We start from the raw sequence: 17,307 nt of genomic DNA, 5'->3' as shown, positions 1-17,307 counted from the left end.
TATTAACACCCTGTTAGAACACTTGCATCAGTAACACCGTCAGGATAAGCTCTGTCCTGGGACACATGACAGGTAAATTGTTGATTGTTACTTTCCTACTTACCTTGTGAGGCAGTGCCTCCTTCTAAAGTTAGAAAACCTGCTCTTTGGTGACTATAGAGTGTGAAATGATTGTGGTACACAACCAGAGACGGAGGGAGAAAGGAGGCATAAATATGTGGGCTCTGGAACCATTTGACTTTGTTTTGAATCATGGCTCCATTACTGCTTAGCTAGGTGGTTTTACTTCACCTCTCTAGGCCTGTCTCTGCATTTTTCCCATAAGTATAAAATCAATCCAACATGGCAATCTATTCTTTGCTGTGAGTATAGATTCACATAGAGAGAATGCAGAGAGCTCTCAAATTTTTTAAATAAAAGAAAAACTTTAACTCATTTTGTGACAAAAACTGAAATTATTTATTCTGAGTAGGGTGGCTAATTATGTGTTCTTTTTCCAAAGCATCAATAAATTTGATTATGTTACTTCCTACCTCTACATATAATTTATAATATATATGTCTATACATGTCTATACATACACATACAAACTATACTGGCTTTCTGAAATCCAAATTTCCCTTCCCAGGTACCTTAGTAAAGAATCCACCTGCTAATTCAGGAGATATAGGTTTGATCCATGGAGTCGCGAAAGAGTCGAGCACAACTTGGCGACTAAACAACATTAATAATGAAATTAATGATCCTAAATTAATTTGATATGAAATCTAAAAGATGTTAATTCTAACATTAACTGAACACTTACTCTTGGACAGAGTTTTCTCATGGCATTTCAGTTCATGGCATCATGGTTTCCATACAAACTGAGTATGTATGAGGATAAAGACTGGAATAGACTCAGTTTAGATGACATTGGGAAAGAAGAATCTACAATTTTTTTATTTGCATCTAAATTCTATAGCTTTTTAAACCAGATATGATTAAGGGAACACATCCTTTACAAGTCTAGAAATCAAAATGTATAAAGCTTTGTGCTAGTGAAATGGAAATGCTCAGTTTATTGTGATTTATTTTATTTTTCACTTGAAATTTCATGCATACTGATTTACCCTGTTTTTTCCACTGAATCTATGATTGTCTTGGCTCAGTTTTAGTGGTGAAAATTGTATTAAAAATCTCTTCCCCTCAAAACAATTCTATTAATCATAGTCAGACTACAGGATTATTAAAAGGAGAGTGAATTAGAAATTTGGAGTATTATTATCTTTTTTAGAAATCTCAGGTTTATCTGTTTCTATTAGCTTTATTTAGCTGCAGCTGTAAATATATATATGTATTTGTAGCTTCTTGCTAGAGTAAGCAGACACACAACAATTACTTCATTTAGTTCATGATTATCTTAAAACACCACTGCCTCTGTACACATATTATTTTACATTATTTTAAGATTGCATCTTGATAATTCAAGATTTTTAAATAAAAGGAGAAGTACATTTTCATGTTTAGAATCAAATTTTGAGTACAGCAGACACAGTTATTAATAATGAAGATATGATATTTGTTAAATATATCAAACTGGATGACAGCTGCACTAGTTATAACTAATAGCATGTCCCTCTGGTGTAGCACCATTCTTTGGTTCTAGGGAAAGAGTCACCTTTCTGGAATGTGCTAAAAGATTGTTTGTTACATTTAATTGAAGGATACAGATTTCAAGCTGTTTGTAGGTGGTACATGAATTTTTCACTCCTGCTGATGAGCACATTGACTGCTGTGTAATTCTTTAAATTGATTCAATCAAACCCATGCTGTTTATGCTTTTAATTGATTGGATTAAAACAGCATTTTTAAACTTTTAATCATTCCATTAGACAGGGGTCCTTTGCTTGTTCATGCTCAAGCCAGCCCAGATGTGCTGTGGCTTTTTAATTTGTGAAGTCCCACCATAGAGCCCATGGTGCTTCAGTTTATTGAGCAGCAAGGATAGGCTGCCTGGAGGAGGAAATGGCAACCCAATCCAGTATTCTTGCCTGGAAAATCCCATGGATGGAGGCGCCTCATGTGCTACAATAGCTACTACAGGCTACTGCAGCCTGAGCGGGCTATAGTCTATGGGTTGCAAAGGGTCAGACATGACTGAGTGACTAAGACACACACAAGGATAGACTGTAACATCATTATAAATGAAAGGACACTCCTATGTTGTGGTGCACAGCGCAACTTTCCAGATGGAAGTGAGTGAAGTTATCTACTTTCCATGGCTCTTCCCAACTACACAGACCATCTGACGTCACAGTTCCTTTTTGCCAGGGAAGTCATCCTACTGAAATCACGAGAGAAATCATTGCTGATCAAAAACTACAATCGACATGTTGTTAAACTTGTTTTGCTTAGTCACTAAGTCATTTTCAACTCCTTTGCGAACCCATGGTTTGTAGCCAACTGGGATCCTCTGTCCATGAGATTTCCCAGGCAAGACTACTGGAGTGTGTTGCCATTTTCTCCTCCAGGGGATCCTCCCAACCCAGGGATTGAGCCTGCTTCTCCTGGGCCTCCTGCATTGCAGGTGGATTCTTTACTCTTGAGCCACCAGAAGAAGCCTTGGGTATCATACAAACATACATAGGATGATGCTTTGGCCTGGAACTATAAGCTCATATTCTAATCTCCAAAGGCATGGCAGGAGGTGTGATCTACAGGTCCTCCCAGTGCATAGGTGCATTGTTTGTAAGAATTCAAACACCATAGTCGAACTCTCTAAATGTCCTGCTTCATTCCATTACCATGCACCAGTGATCTTCAATAATATCAGTGATAAACTATGTCTCCTAAAAATATTTTTCCTGGGCTGAGTTGTTAACAAGTTCTGTGGTTATTGTGAATTTTAATATTTATGAAAATGTCAAATTAGTTTATGCTTTATTACTCTTTAATTAACATTGGATGATTCGTGGACATTAATATAAAGAACCTCCATTTATATAGTTGGGTCATGACAGCCTTGGACTCAGTTGCACCCATGTATTTAGAGACCCAGTAATATTTTGGAATCATTCTTGTCTGTACTCTCTGTGTTACTTCACGTCTTTGTGTTTAAACAGTAAGTTCAAGATAAATACTGATAGTACAAGCAAAACAATGATAAAGAAGCAGTGAAAACTTCACTTACTTCAGTTTTGTCTCTGTGTGAGCACTTGAACTTTTTATTTGTGTTTAAATTTTAACTTAGAGAAACAGTACAAAATGGATGGTGTGGCATTTTTGTTTATAAGTTAAACTGAAGTTCATGCAAGCAATACTTCACTAAATATGGATAATACTCCTTGGGAGTTGTTAATTGTTCATTGAATGAATCAAGGAAATAGTTATTGTTTTTGTTTAATGTATTGATTAATGAAAATAATTATGTCAAGGTGGAGAAGAAGATTTTTAAAATTTCTTTTCTGAGTGTCAAGTGCTCTATGAACACTGTCTCAAAGCTGTAAATGAATTGAAAAGTGTGCTTAGAAAATATCACTTTATAAAAGAGTCTCAGTGCCAGTTAAATGAAAAAAAAATGCATTTTAATCCTTGCATAATGTCTTACACAAAGATAGAAACTGGGATGAATTAAACACAGAATTGTGAAAAATGAAATGCATAATTAATATAAGAAATGTTACAGAATATTTCTGCGACCTAGGGGTGGAAAGTATTTTAAAATTTTCCATTCAAAAACACAGAGCAAAAAATGGTTAAATTCTATTTCATATAATTAATCAGTTTTGCTGAATAAGTAATACTTGCAGACAAAGATAATAGTTAGATTACAGAATGGGAAAAAATGTTAGCAGTATTTGAAACAAGGAAGAATTATCTGAAATCAATTTAGTTCTACAAATAAAAGTCAAAAAAAAACCATCAGTTTCAAGTGGACAAATAGAAAAAGTTATGAATAGACAATTTACAAAGATAGAAATATAAAAACTAAAAAAGTGTGTTGAGATGATCCTGATGGTAATCAAAGCAATGGAATTAAAGAAAATAATATTATTTTAGATTTCTAGTATTTATTAGCAAAATTATAAAGGTTCATAAGGCCTAAAGTGATATAACAATACTGTCCATGTGGGAAAACAATTCAGCATTTAATTAATAATATTTTAATAAATTATTAAGATTATTCTATAGACATAACTGCTGTTTAGTCACTAAGTCATCAGACTCTGTGATCCCATGATCCCACTCATGGTCCATGAGATTTCCCAGGCAAGAATACTGGAATGGGTGTCATTTCTTTCTCCAGCGAATCTTCCTGACCCAGGGATCAAACATGTGTCTCCTGAATTGTCAGGCAAATTCTTTACTGCTGCATTACCTGGGAAGCCCATAGACATAATCAGCTCAGTTCAGTCGCTCAGTCGTGTCCGACTCTTTGCAACCCCATGAATCACAGCACACCAGGCCTCCCTGTGCATCACCAACTCCGGGAGATCACTCAGACTCATGTCCATCGAGTCAGTGATGCCATTCATCCTCTGACATCCCCTTTTCCTAGTGCCCCCAATAATTCACAGCATCAGAGTGTTTTCCAATGAGTCAACTCTTCACATGAGGTGGCCAAAGTACTGGAGTTTTAGCTTCAGCAACATTGCCTCCAAAGAAATCCCAGGGCTGAACTCCTTCAGAATGGATGGGTTGGATCTCCTTGCAGTCCAAGGGACTCTCAAGAGTCTTCTCCAACACCACAGTTCAAAAGCATCAATTCTTCAGTGCTCAGCTTTCTTCACAGTCCAACTCTCACATCCATACATGACCCCTGATAAAACCATACCCTTGACTAGACGGACCTTTGTTGGCAAAGTAATGTCTCTGCTTTTGAATATGCTATCTAGGTTGGTCATAACTTTTCTTGCAAGGAGTAAGCATCATTTAATTTCATGGCTGCAGTCACCATCTGCAGTGATTTTGGAGCCCCCCAAAACAAGTCTGTCACCGTTTTTACTGTTTCTCCATCTATTTCCCATGAAGTGATGGGACCGGATACCTTGATCTTCATTTTCTGAATGTTGAGCTTTAAGCCAACTTTTTCACTATCCTCTTTCACTTTCATCAAGAGGGTTTTTAGTTACTCTTCACTTTCTGCCATAAGGGTGGTGTCATCTGTGTGTCTGAGGTTATTGTTTTTTCTCCCGGTAATCTTGATTCCTGCTTGTGCTTCTTCCAGCCCAGCGTTTCTCATGATGTACTCTGCATAGAAGTTAAATAAGCAGGGTGACAATATACAGCCTTGACGTACTCCTCTTCCTATTTGGAACCAGTCTGTTGTTCCATGTCTGGTTCTTACTGTTGCTTCCTATTCTTCATGTAGGTTTCTCAAGAGGCAGGTCAAGTGGTCTGGTATTCCCAACTCCTTCAGAATTTTCCACAGTTGATTGTGATCCACACAGTCAAAGGCATTGGCATAGTCAATAAAGCAGAAATAGATGCTTTTCTGGAACTCTCTTGCTTTTCCCATGATCCAGAGGATGTTGGCAATTTGATCTCTGGTTCCTCTGCCTTTTCTAAAACCAGCTTGAACATCTGGAAGTTCACAGTTCACGTATTGCTGAAGCCTGGCTTGGAGAATTTTGAGCATTACTTTACTAGCATGTGAGATCAGTGCAATTGTGTGGTAGTTTGAGCATTCTCTGGCATTGCCTTTCTTTGGGATTGGAATGAAAACTGACATTTTCCAGTCCTGTGGCCACTGCTGAGTTTTCCAAATTCGTTGGCATATTGAGTGCAGCACTTTCACAGCATCATCTTCCAGGATTTGAAACAGCTCAACTGGAATTCCATCACCTCCACCAGCTTTGTTCATAGTGATGCTTTCTAAGGCCTACTTGACTTCACATTCCAGGATGTCTGACTCTAGGTGAGTGATCACACCATCGTGATTATCTTGGCCATGAAGATCTTTTTTGTACAGTTCTTCTGTGTGTTCTTGCCACCTCTTCTTAATATCTTCTGCTTCTGTTAGGTCCATGCCATTTCTGTCCTTTGTCGAGCCCATCTTTGCATGAAATATTCCCTTGGTGTCTCTAATATTCTTGAAGAGATCTTTAGTCTTTTCCATTCTGTTGTTTTCCTCTATTTTTTTTGCTTTGATCACTGAGGAAGGCTTTCTTATCCCTTCTTGCTATTCTTTGGAACTCTGCATTCAGATGCTTGTATCTTTCCTTTTCTCCTTTGCTTTTCACTTCTCTTCTTTTCATAGCTATTGGTAAGACCTCCTCAGACAATCACTTAACTTTTTTCCATTTATTTTCCATGGTGAAGGTCTTGATCCCTGTCTCCTGTACAATGTCATGAACCCCCATCCATAGTTCATCAGGCACTCTGTCTATCAGATCTAGTCCCTTAAATCTATTTCTCACTTCCACTGTATAATCATAAGGGATTTGATTTAGATCATACCTGAATGGTCTAGTGGTTTTCCCTACTTTCTTCAATTTAAGTCTGAATTTGGCAATAAGGAGTTCATGATCTGAGCCACTAGGAGCCACGTCAGCTCCTAGTCTTGTGTTTTTGTTGACTGTATAGAGCTTCTCCATCTTTGGCTGCAAAGAATATAATCAATCTGATTCAGTGTTGATCATCTGGTGATGTCCACGTGCAGAGTCTTCTCTTGTGTTGTTGGAAGAGGATGTTTGCTATGCCCAGTGCATTTTCTTGGCAAAGCTCTATTAGTCTTTGCCCTGGTTCATTCTGTATTCCGAGCCCAAATTTGTCTATTACTCCAGGTGTTTCTTGACTTCCTACTTTTGCATTCCAGTCCCCTATAATGAAAAGGACATCTTTTTTACTTATACCTTAATTTATTATAATGCATACCTTTCTTACATGGATGCTTAAAAATGAAGGATATTTCCTTACTAAACACAGTAAGATCATTTTTGCTTGAAGGGGTGGATAATAGAGTGAAATATCATTTAGTTTATTTAGTTTGTAGTTTTTACATAAGATCTTATAGATTTTGGTTTAGTTTATCAAGATAGAATCAAAAATTATAAATCTTATATAATTCTCATGTGATTTTCAGATTATAGAACTAAAATTGTTACAATTTAATATCTATTTAATATTTAATGTTTTATTTCCACATAAGCACTAAGTAAATGATGGTGGAGTACAAAGAATTATTAAGAGAAGCAAGGATTCCACATGTCTGTACCTTTAACTAAGAGATTTTGAATACAAATTACTGAGGAAGACCTGCAGAGAAAGGTGTTCTGGAAACTGTCCATAGTTTCTCAGTTCATAGCAATGTGTTGCAATGTGACAACTGCTACTTTATATATATTTAATATCTTAATCTTTCTTTCACATAAGTAAGCATGATGTAAGTGGTGACTGGGATAGTGGCACAAACCCTGAACACAGAGTTCTTTGGGGAAACCCTTTTGCGAAACCCTATTCATTAAATCCGCAACATAAATGGAAATTTACATCACAATAGCACTCATCTCACACGCTAGCAAAGTAATGCTCAAATTTCTCCAAGCCAGGCTTCAGCACTATGTGAACCATGAACTTCCAGATATTCAAGCTGGTATTGGAAAAGGCAGAGGAACCAGAGATCAAATTGCCAACATCATCGAAAAAGCTAAAGTTCCGGAAAAACATCTATTTCTACTTTATTGACTATGCCAAAGACTTTGACTGTGTGGATCACAATAAACTGTGGAAAATTCTGAAAGAGAGAATACCAGACCACCTGACCTGCCTCTTGAGAAACCTATATGCAGGTCAGGAAGCAACAGTTAGAACCAGACATGGAACAACAGACTGCTTCCAAATAAGAAAAGGAGGACATCGAGGCTGTATATTGTCACCCTGCTTATTTAACTTGTATGCAGATAACATCATGAGAAACATTGGGCTGGAGGAAGGACAAGCTGGAATCAAGATTGCCGGGAGGAATATAAATAACCTCGGATATGCAGATGACACCACCTTTATGGCAGAAAGTGAAAAAGAGCTAAATAGCTTGCTGATGAAAGTGAAAGAGGAGAGAGAAAAAGTTGGCTTAAAGCTCAACATTGAGAAAACTAAGATCATGGCATCCGGTCCCATCACTTCATGGCAAATAGATGGGGAAACAGTGGAAACAGTGGCTGACTTTATTTTTTGGGGCTCCAAAATCACTGGAGATCATGATTGCAGCCATGAAATTAAAAGATGCATGCTCCTTGGAAGGAAAGTTATAACCAACCTAGACAGCATATTCAAAAGTAGAGACATTACTTTGTCAACAAAGGTCTGTCTAGTCAAGGCTCTGGTTTTTCCAGTGGTCATGTATGGATGTGAGAGTTGGACTATAAAGAAAGCTGAGCACCAAAGAGTTGATGCTTTTGAACTGTGGTGTTGGAGAAGACTCTTGAGAGTCCCTTAGACTGTAAGGAGATCCAACCAGTCCATTTTAAAAGAGATCAGTCCTGGGTTTTCATTGGAAGGACTGATGTTGAAGCTGAAACTGCAATATTTTGGCCACATGATATGAAGAACTGACTCATTTGAAAAGACCCTGATGCTGGGAAAGATTGAGGGCAGGAGGAGAAGGGGATGGCAGAGGATGAGATGGTTGGATGACATCATCGACTCAATGGACATGGGTTTGGGTGGACTCCAGGAGTTGGTGATGGACAGGGAAGCCTGGCCTGGTACGCTTCATGGAGTCACAGAGTCAGACACCATCAAGTGACTGAACTGAATTGAAGTGTGTTAAAGGCTTAATTGCCCTTAGATACTTGAATCTGTTAAACCTGATTTAACATTCCTCAAATGTTGGGTCACAGAACAACATTCTCCCTTTTTATTTTATTTACTTGAAAATAGTAGCAATATCCTAAGAAACAATTGTTTAAGAAAATATTAGTCCAAGACTTTGATCTTAGTGGTTTCCTGTCTCAGTGAATTGAGCTATATTAAGTCAGCTTTAAGGATTTCATTTCACTTCATGGGAAATAGATGGGGAAACAGTGTCAGACTTTTTTTTTTTTTTTTTTCCTCTCCAAAATCACTGCAGATGGTGATTGCAGCCATGAAATAAAAGATACTTACTCCTTGGAAGGAAAGATATGACCAACCTAGATAGCATATTAAAAAGCAGAGATATTACTTTGCCAACAAAGGTCTGTCTAGTCAAGGCTATGGTTTTTCCAGTGGTTATGTATGGATGTCAGAGTTGGACTGTGAAGAAAGGTGAGAACCAAAGAATTGATACTTTTGAACAGTGGAGAAGACTCTTGAGAGTCCTTTGGACTGCAAGAAGATTCAACCCATCCATTCTAAAGGAGATCAGCCCTGGGTGTTCATTGGAAGGACTGATGCTAAAGCTGAAACTCTAGTACTTTGGCCACCTCATGCAAAGAGTTGACTTATTGGAAAGGACTCTGATGCTGGCAGGGATTGGGGGCAGGAGGAAAAGGGGATGACTGAGGATGAGATGGCTGGATGGCATCACTGACTCAATGGACGTGAGTCTGAGTGAACTCCGGGAGTTGGTGATGGACAGGGAGGCCTGGTGTGCTGCAATTCATGGGGTCTCAGAGTCGGACACCACTGCGCGACTGAACTGAACTGAACTGAACTAAGGATTTCATTTACCCCTGTAGTCAAAAGTCTTCTTGATTCCTTTCCCGTCAGGAAATATTTTGCAGATAATATTTTAAATGATTCTGTGCATGCTTAGTCGTCTCAGTCGTGTTCGACTCTTTGTGAATCTATGGACTATGGCCTGGCAGGCTCCTCTGTCCATAGTGATTTTCCAGGCAAGAATACTGGTATGGTTGTCATGCCCTCCTCTTGGGGATCTTCCTGACCCAGGGATAGAACCTGTGTCTCTTTTCTGTCTCCTGCATAGGCAGGCAGATTCTTTACCACTGGTGCCACCTGAGAAGCTGTTTAATTGATTAAATTTCTTCCTTTTTTTCTTTGCTCATTTCTCCATTAGTGACCATTTCCCCATTCAGATGGAGGATCTGTGTTACTTCTTGAAAAACAAGTATACTTTATGCCATCTACAATATTCTCTTAAAATTCTCCCCAGACACAGAAATTTTGAAAACCAAATTCTGCAGTATTCAGATGTGAAAATAAGAAAGTGCTATAAAGCAAATAAACAAAAAGCTCAAAATAATCAAAGCAAAACCCCAAAAGAATAAAAGCAAAGCCCCAAGTAAAAGAGAGGTACAGAATGAAATTAAAAGTACTGTAGATAAAGATTCAGACTACTCCTCAATCCTAGAGAAAACTAGATAGACCAGCTTCCTGGGAAAGATAGAGGAAAATAATATTTTTCCAGAACCTGAAATGAGGTAGTTTCTAGAACCTGAAATGAGGTCATAGGTTGGACCCAACGAGGTATTTAGACATCAGCCACCACATTGAAGAGTTGGAAACAGGACCACATAGTGTCCTGACTGTCACAGGGCATCCTCCCCCTCACCTCCTACCCCGACCCCCGCCTCAGGAACACTCAGGAAAGGACCTGAACCAGTGTTTCAGACCATCTGTAACCACACGAGTGGGCACTGCACACCACTGTCGTCCTTTGGCATCATCATCCTCCAGGGATTTTCTAACAAAAGCAATGCCTAATTGATATCCTAAACCTTTATTGACACTCATTTAGATACCTAGGCTTGCACTTCCTTTATAAATACTTATAAATACTTTCATCATCATGCCAAAAAAAAAAAAAAGTAATTGTGAAAGAAATGGAATCAGCAACTGGGTGTTAGTTACCCTGTGACACATACGGTGGAGTGTGGAGAGACAAATCTTGCAAAAGAGAAGCATGGATAAGTTGCTCTCCTTAAAATCTAGGGAGTTACAATAATTTATTCAGTTTATTTCTTCTTTATCCTAGAGCTCCCCTTCTTCCTTATAGTCCTACTGAGAATGAGGGAGACTCAAGAAACAGGATTTTAAGAAATTGGGTCCTAAAGATACCATGAACTGCAGCCCACCAGGTTCCTGTATCCATGGGATTCTCTAGGCAAGAATACTGGAGTGGGTTGCCATTTCCTTCACCAGGGGAACTTCCCAAACCTGGAAATGAACCCAAGTCTCCCACAATGCAGGCAGATGCTTTACCGACTGAGCTATGTGGGAAGCCCAGAGATAAGGTCAGTTCAGTTCAGTTCAGTTCAGTCACTCAGTCATGTCCGAATCTTTGCAACCCCATGAATCGCAGCACGCCAGGCCTTCTTGTCCATCACCAACTCCCGGAGTTCACTCAGACTCGCGTCCATCGAGTCAGTGATGCCATCCAGCCACTCATCCTCTGTCATCCCCTTCTCCTCCTGCCCCCAATCCCTCCCATCATCAGAGTCTTTTCCAATGAGTCAACTCTTCGCATGAGGTGGCCAAAGTACTGGAGTTTCAGCTTTAGCATCATTCTTTCCAAAGAAATCCCAGGGCTGATCTCCTTCAGAATGGACTGGTTGGATCTCCTTGTAGTCCAAGGGACTCTCAAGAGTCTTCTCCAACACCACAGTTCAAACACATCAATTCTTTCGTGCTTAGCTTTCTTCACAGTCCAACTCTCACATCCATACATAACTACTGGAATTACCATAGCCTTGACTAAACGGACCTTTGTTGGCAAAGTAATGTCTCTGCTTTTGAATATGCTATCTAGGTTGGTCATAACTTTTCTTCCAAGGAGTAAGCGTCTTTTAGTTTCATAGCTGCAATCACCATCTGCAGTGATTTTGGAGGCCAAAAAAATAGTCTGACACTGTTTCCACTGTTTCCCCATCTATTTCCCATGAAGTGAAATGCAATCTAAAGAAGATACCAGAAGTGAAGAGAGAAAGAAAAATCACAAAATTCTAAATTTTCTTTTAGCCTCTCCCAAGAAAATTTTCTCTTTGGAGCATTGAAACTCTATCTTTAGACCTCAGCTTCATTTATCAAAGGGGTTTAATGAGTGAGGAATGTCGAAGGGGATTGAGCTCCACTGTGACAGAATACAGTGTGTAACTAACAGAAGATTGTTATAGTTTTAGGATTAAGAATAAAAACCTAAGAGAAGGTCTAAAATATTTTACTTCAGGCAAACTAAAAAATAAATAAATAAAGGAAGGAAAGAGGAAGGAAAAATTTTTAAAAATTAAATCTCAGGAAAGCAAATGCTGAAATTATTATTAGAGATAAATCTGGCTTTACAAAAAAACAAAATATACTAAAAATATTAAGCTTCTCAAAGATAATTTACTATTTCTATTGTTATAGCAAATGTTTCCAAAGCATGTTTTCTATTTCAAGTGAATATGAAACCTAATGCTTGTAAAATCTGTGAAGATAATAATACCATTAACAACACCCTCATGATGGTGATATCTATCTACTACCAATAAAACTACTGGAGACAGCTTGGCACATCTAAAATTTGTATTTTTTATGATATAAAAATATTTAAAACTTGTGGAAAGAGGGAAACTATTATTTACAGATCTTAATTCAGGAGGAAGAAAGAAAACGCTTGGTTTTAAAATAGTAGTTGCTATGACTACTTAAAACATTTCTTAAGGTGATCTCCTTTTCTTTCATGAATTTTTTAGAAGTTTAGTTGTCCTAACAATGGTACTCACACTGAAACCTTAAGTTTAATGAATTTGTTTTTGTTTACAAGAGCCTTCTCCCTCTTTGTACATGTTCTTGCAGCCATGAATAGATAACATGAATAATATGGATTGAGAGGGATTTGAAATAGAGTCTATATTTTAGAATAAATAGAAACAAATGTATGATGGATACACTTATCTCCATTTCCCTTGAAGGAAAAAAATAGACTTTTTTAAATTGGACCTGGTGAAAGAGTTATTGAATGTTTTCTATAGAAAAAGAAAATGACTCGGGTTAGATTTTACTTATATTTATTCTTAAATTTCAGGTTGATACTGTGATTTCTAAGGGCTTCCCTGATGGCTCAGTGGGAAATAATTTCCATCTTTCAATGCAGGAGACATGGGTTTGATCCCTGGGTTGGGAAGATCCCCTGGAGAAGGAAGTGGCAATTCATTTCAGAATTCTTGCCTGGAATGGAATGGAATTCTTGCCTGTCCTCCCATGGACAAAGTAACCTGGTGGGCTACAATCTGTGGGATGCAAAGAGTCGGACACAACTGAGCCATTAAATAAATGGTTTCTAAAAGAAGTGTGCAATTTTGCTTTTATAACTTCATGTACCTGGTACATTTGATCCTATTGTCTAATGCATCTTTATACTACTAGTCAAGAAAGAAAGTAAATCTTACCCTTTAACTATTGTGCTGGAAGGTTTAACAATTCATAACATGTGCATAAGTAGTCACTGAATAAGTGTGTGTATGTACAAATATATATTGATACTTACTAATTCATAAACTCAGAAAGGTCTTTCCTAAATGCCTTATACAACCCTTTAAAGACACGATAAGCTATAGAACATAAGACTCTGTAAAATAATTTTCAGTTTGATTAAAAATCTTGTCACTGATTTTAGTAACTTTAGGTGACAGAACTGTTTGTGGAAATTGAAACAATTGTCTTTGTCTTACAAAGGTCTGAAAAAACAGAATGAGAATACAGGCCACAAGGACCTGAGACTAAGGCCAATTAGGCAGGCAGGACCTGGAACCAAAGAGAAAAAAGTGGCAGTTTTAAATCCAAAGCTACCAGGGGTACCCTGGTGGCTCAGATGGTAGAGTGTGCCTGCAATGTGGGAGATCAGAGTTTGATGCCTGGGTCAAGTTTGGAGGGTCCTCTGGAGAAGGGAATGGCTACCCACTCCAGTATTCTCACCTGGAGAATCGCATGGACAGAGGAGTCTGGCAGGCTACAGTCCATGGGGTCACAAAGAGTTGGACATTACTGAGCCAGAAACACACACACACAAATATAAGAATATAGAAAACTTGCAGTCGCGATTAGAAATCAGTACAACTTGTTTAAGGAACAGTTTAACCATATGAATAATAATGATGTAAATGCAATTATAATGCTGGGACTTGCCCCTTAGGAAAATGATCCTCACAATATTATTTATGTGTAGGAAATCTCCGAAAACAGAGTAATTGCCTCTCAATTAAAGATTGGTTAAATAAATTATATACTCCCACATAATAGAATACCATAAAAAAATCTTTATTTACTGATATTATTACTAACATTTCATTATTAATGAAAATGTATGATTATATACCATGTTTATGTTTCTATGGTTAAATTTATATTATATTTAGGTTTCTCTATTTCAAATAAGAAAATCTTATAATCAAACTAAAAAACTATTTCTTTTTGTTACATATTCAGGTATTTTAATTTCTAAAACTTTATTTGGCAAATTTATATAAATCAAAATGTTTTTTCACAAAGTTCATAATTCCAAAACAAAACAATAATTACGGTTTCCATATATTATCAGGTTTTCAAAGTTTACATCATGAACCCATTTATTATAAGTACTAAAGCATATAATAGAAAATAAATATTTCATTTGGTTAACTGGAATCTATTGAAGGGGTAAAATAGTAAAAAAAAAAAAATAGCCATCCAATTAAATTTAACAAGGTAATAGACATTCTATGAACAGCATAGTAATAGTACTATAAACTACTCAATAAGAGGGTGTCAGAAAGAACCTTGATGAATTCTATCTGAACTTCTTTGACAATATTATTTCCTTTTTTGTTGTTGATGTTTATCACCTACATTTAAAATTTTTATAGCATTGGGCATTTGCAGCTAGAGAACACATAATATTTATTCCCATGGGGGACAGAGATGGGGAGCATGGAGGTTTATATGTCATCAAAAAACATAGTCTCCTACCCATCTTTTCTTCCACTATATTTTATATTTCTCAGGGTCAAGAACTACTTTAGTTATTTCTTTTTCACCTAAGATCTAAGACAGTGCTATATATATGATAAATATTCTCTATCTGCTCTGAGTAATGTGTAAGTGCATAAATAAATGTATGAGCAAAAATCCTTTGAATATCAAAACTGTGCAGCAAGAAACACTATGACAGAGATGGCAGATGGAGATGAGGTTATTTGTAGCTGATAAAAGCGTTTTCAGTTCAGTTCAGTCACTCAGTCATGTCCGATTCTTTGTGACCTGGTGAACTGCAGCACTCCAGGCCTCCCTGTCCATCACCAACTTCTGGAGTCCACCCAAACCCATGTCCATTGAGTCAGTGATGCCGTCCAGCCATCTCATCCTCTGTCATCCCCTACTCCTCCTGCCCTTAATGTTTCCCAGCATCAGGGGCTTTTCAAATGAGTCAGCTCTTCGCATCAGGTAGCCAAAGTATTGAAGTTTTAGCTTCAATGTCAGTCCTTCCAATGAACACCCAGAACTGATCTCCTTTAGGATAGACTGGTTGGATCTCCTTGTAGTCCAAGTGACTCTCCAGAGTCTTCTCCAACACCACAGTTCAAAAGCATCAACTCTTTGTTGCTCAGCTTTCTTTATAGTCCAACTCTCACATCCATACATGACCACAGGAAAAACCATAGCCTTGACTAGACTGACCTTTGTTGACAAATAATGTCTCTACTTTGTAATATGCTGTCTAGGTTGGCCATAGCTTACTTTCCAAGGAGAAAGCATTTTTTAATTTCATGGTTGCAGTCACCATCTGTAGTGATTTTGGAGCCCCAAAAAATAAAGTCTGACACTGTTTCCACTGTTTCCCCATCTATTTGCCAGGAAGTGATGGGACCGGATGCCATGATCTTATTTTTCTGAATGTTGAGCTTTAAGCCAACTTCTTCACTCTCCTCTTTCACTTTCATCAAGAGGCCATTTATTTCTTCTTCACTTTCTGCCATAAAGGTGGCGTCATCTGTGTATCTGAGGTTATTGATATTTCTCTCGGCAATCTTGACATTTACATTTTAATAATTCAGTCAAATTTGTTTCTTGATGCTATATCAAGAGCATTCTTTTTCATTGTTCAGTGTCCAGACTGGGACACAGCCAATAAAGATAGCTGGAAAATACTTGGAAGGAAATCAAAGAGATGGTATGAAATTAATTAAATTCATTTATAATAGAAATTGAAGAAAAGGAGAGAAGAGGAATTATAGACTTTGAAAGAGAGAAGGCTGTATGGTTGTTAATTAATGACTTTTATGCATTTAAGCACAAATTAGGAAAACAGTCCTTTGTGTTAAATAGAAAATGATGTGAGTTATGTTAATTAAACTGACATTTTGAAAGATATGAATATGTTAGTTGTTAGTGTTCCATCAATAAAAGATGGCAGTGAACTTGAAGGATTTATAAAACAAAGAAATTCAAAGATGTATTCAAAAAGTAATATCTAATTTTTTTTCTCTTTGCTCTCATCTTGTGTTGCACAGATTTCACAAATAACTTCCAAGTCTTGGTTTCTGTGTTAGGGAAAGAAAAGAATCCTTATTTGGCAACTATATACTTAGAACTTTGTCATCCAATAAAATAAATCAGAAATGCTTCTTTAATATTATAACACTGTGACCAGTTTATAAGAAGATACTCTTATAGTTTAATAAAGACAATTATTAAATCATTAGTGATCACTGAGTTCCTAAAGAGAGACACAATTTAGTATCTTGGCTCTAAGAAGTCAAATCTGGTTCTCTCACTTCCTATCTGTGTCCTGCCTTGGCCTAATTATTATTTACCCTCTCTGTTCCTGAGTTTGCTCATATGTAAAGTGAGAGTCATAATTATACCTACTCTAGAGGTAATACATATAGAGTCCTTGGAACATTTTCTGGGACAGGTCAGTAGTCTATACTTGTTAATGATTTTATTACTGTATTTTAGGCTTCCTCTTAAATATATTATATATTTAATCTCATGTACTTTAGTCTTAATTACATATGAGGGAATTGAAGCTGACACTAATTAAATGGCATGACTAAAGTCACATAACCATTAGAATAGAGTCTGCATTCAAATTTTAGCCTTATTTCAAACATGAACACTTTATATTTTGTCAATGTGCTTTTTTACCTTCACCCTTTTATTTTAAAGTAAGCATTTTCTGATCAATAGAATAAAGGATTTTTTTTCATTACACTAATATATAAAATAATGTCTTGACTGAAATACAGAGCTCTGAATCGCTGAAAGGGAAGCAATAAATTATTACTGGGTGGCTCTCCCTGTAAATATCAAATTCTTCCACATCTACAAAGTAAGGCTTTACTTGATAAGCATTAAATTTTGTTAGAGATTCTAGAAAAACATTTTAAAGTAAATGCTACTTTCTGAAATGATTCCATCTGTTTTCCTATG

Source organism: Capricornis sumatraensis, chromosome 7 (genome assembly GCF_032405125.1).
Source record: "Capricornis sumatraensis isolate serow.1 chromosome 7, serow.2, whole genome shotgun sequence".
Taxonomy (NCBI): Eukaryota; Metazoa; Chordata; class Mammalia; order Artiodactyla; family Bovidae; genus Capricornis; species Capricornis sumatraensis.
Note: the sequence above shows the minus strand (reverse complement) of the source record.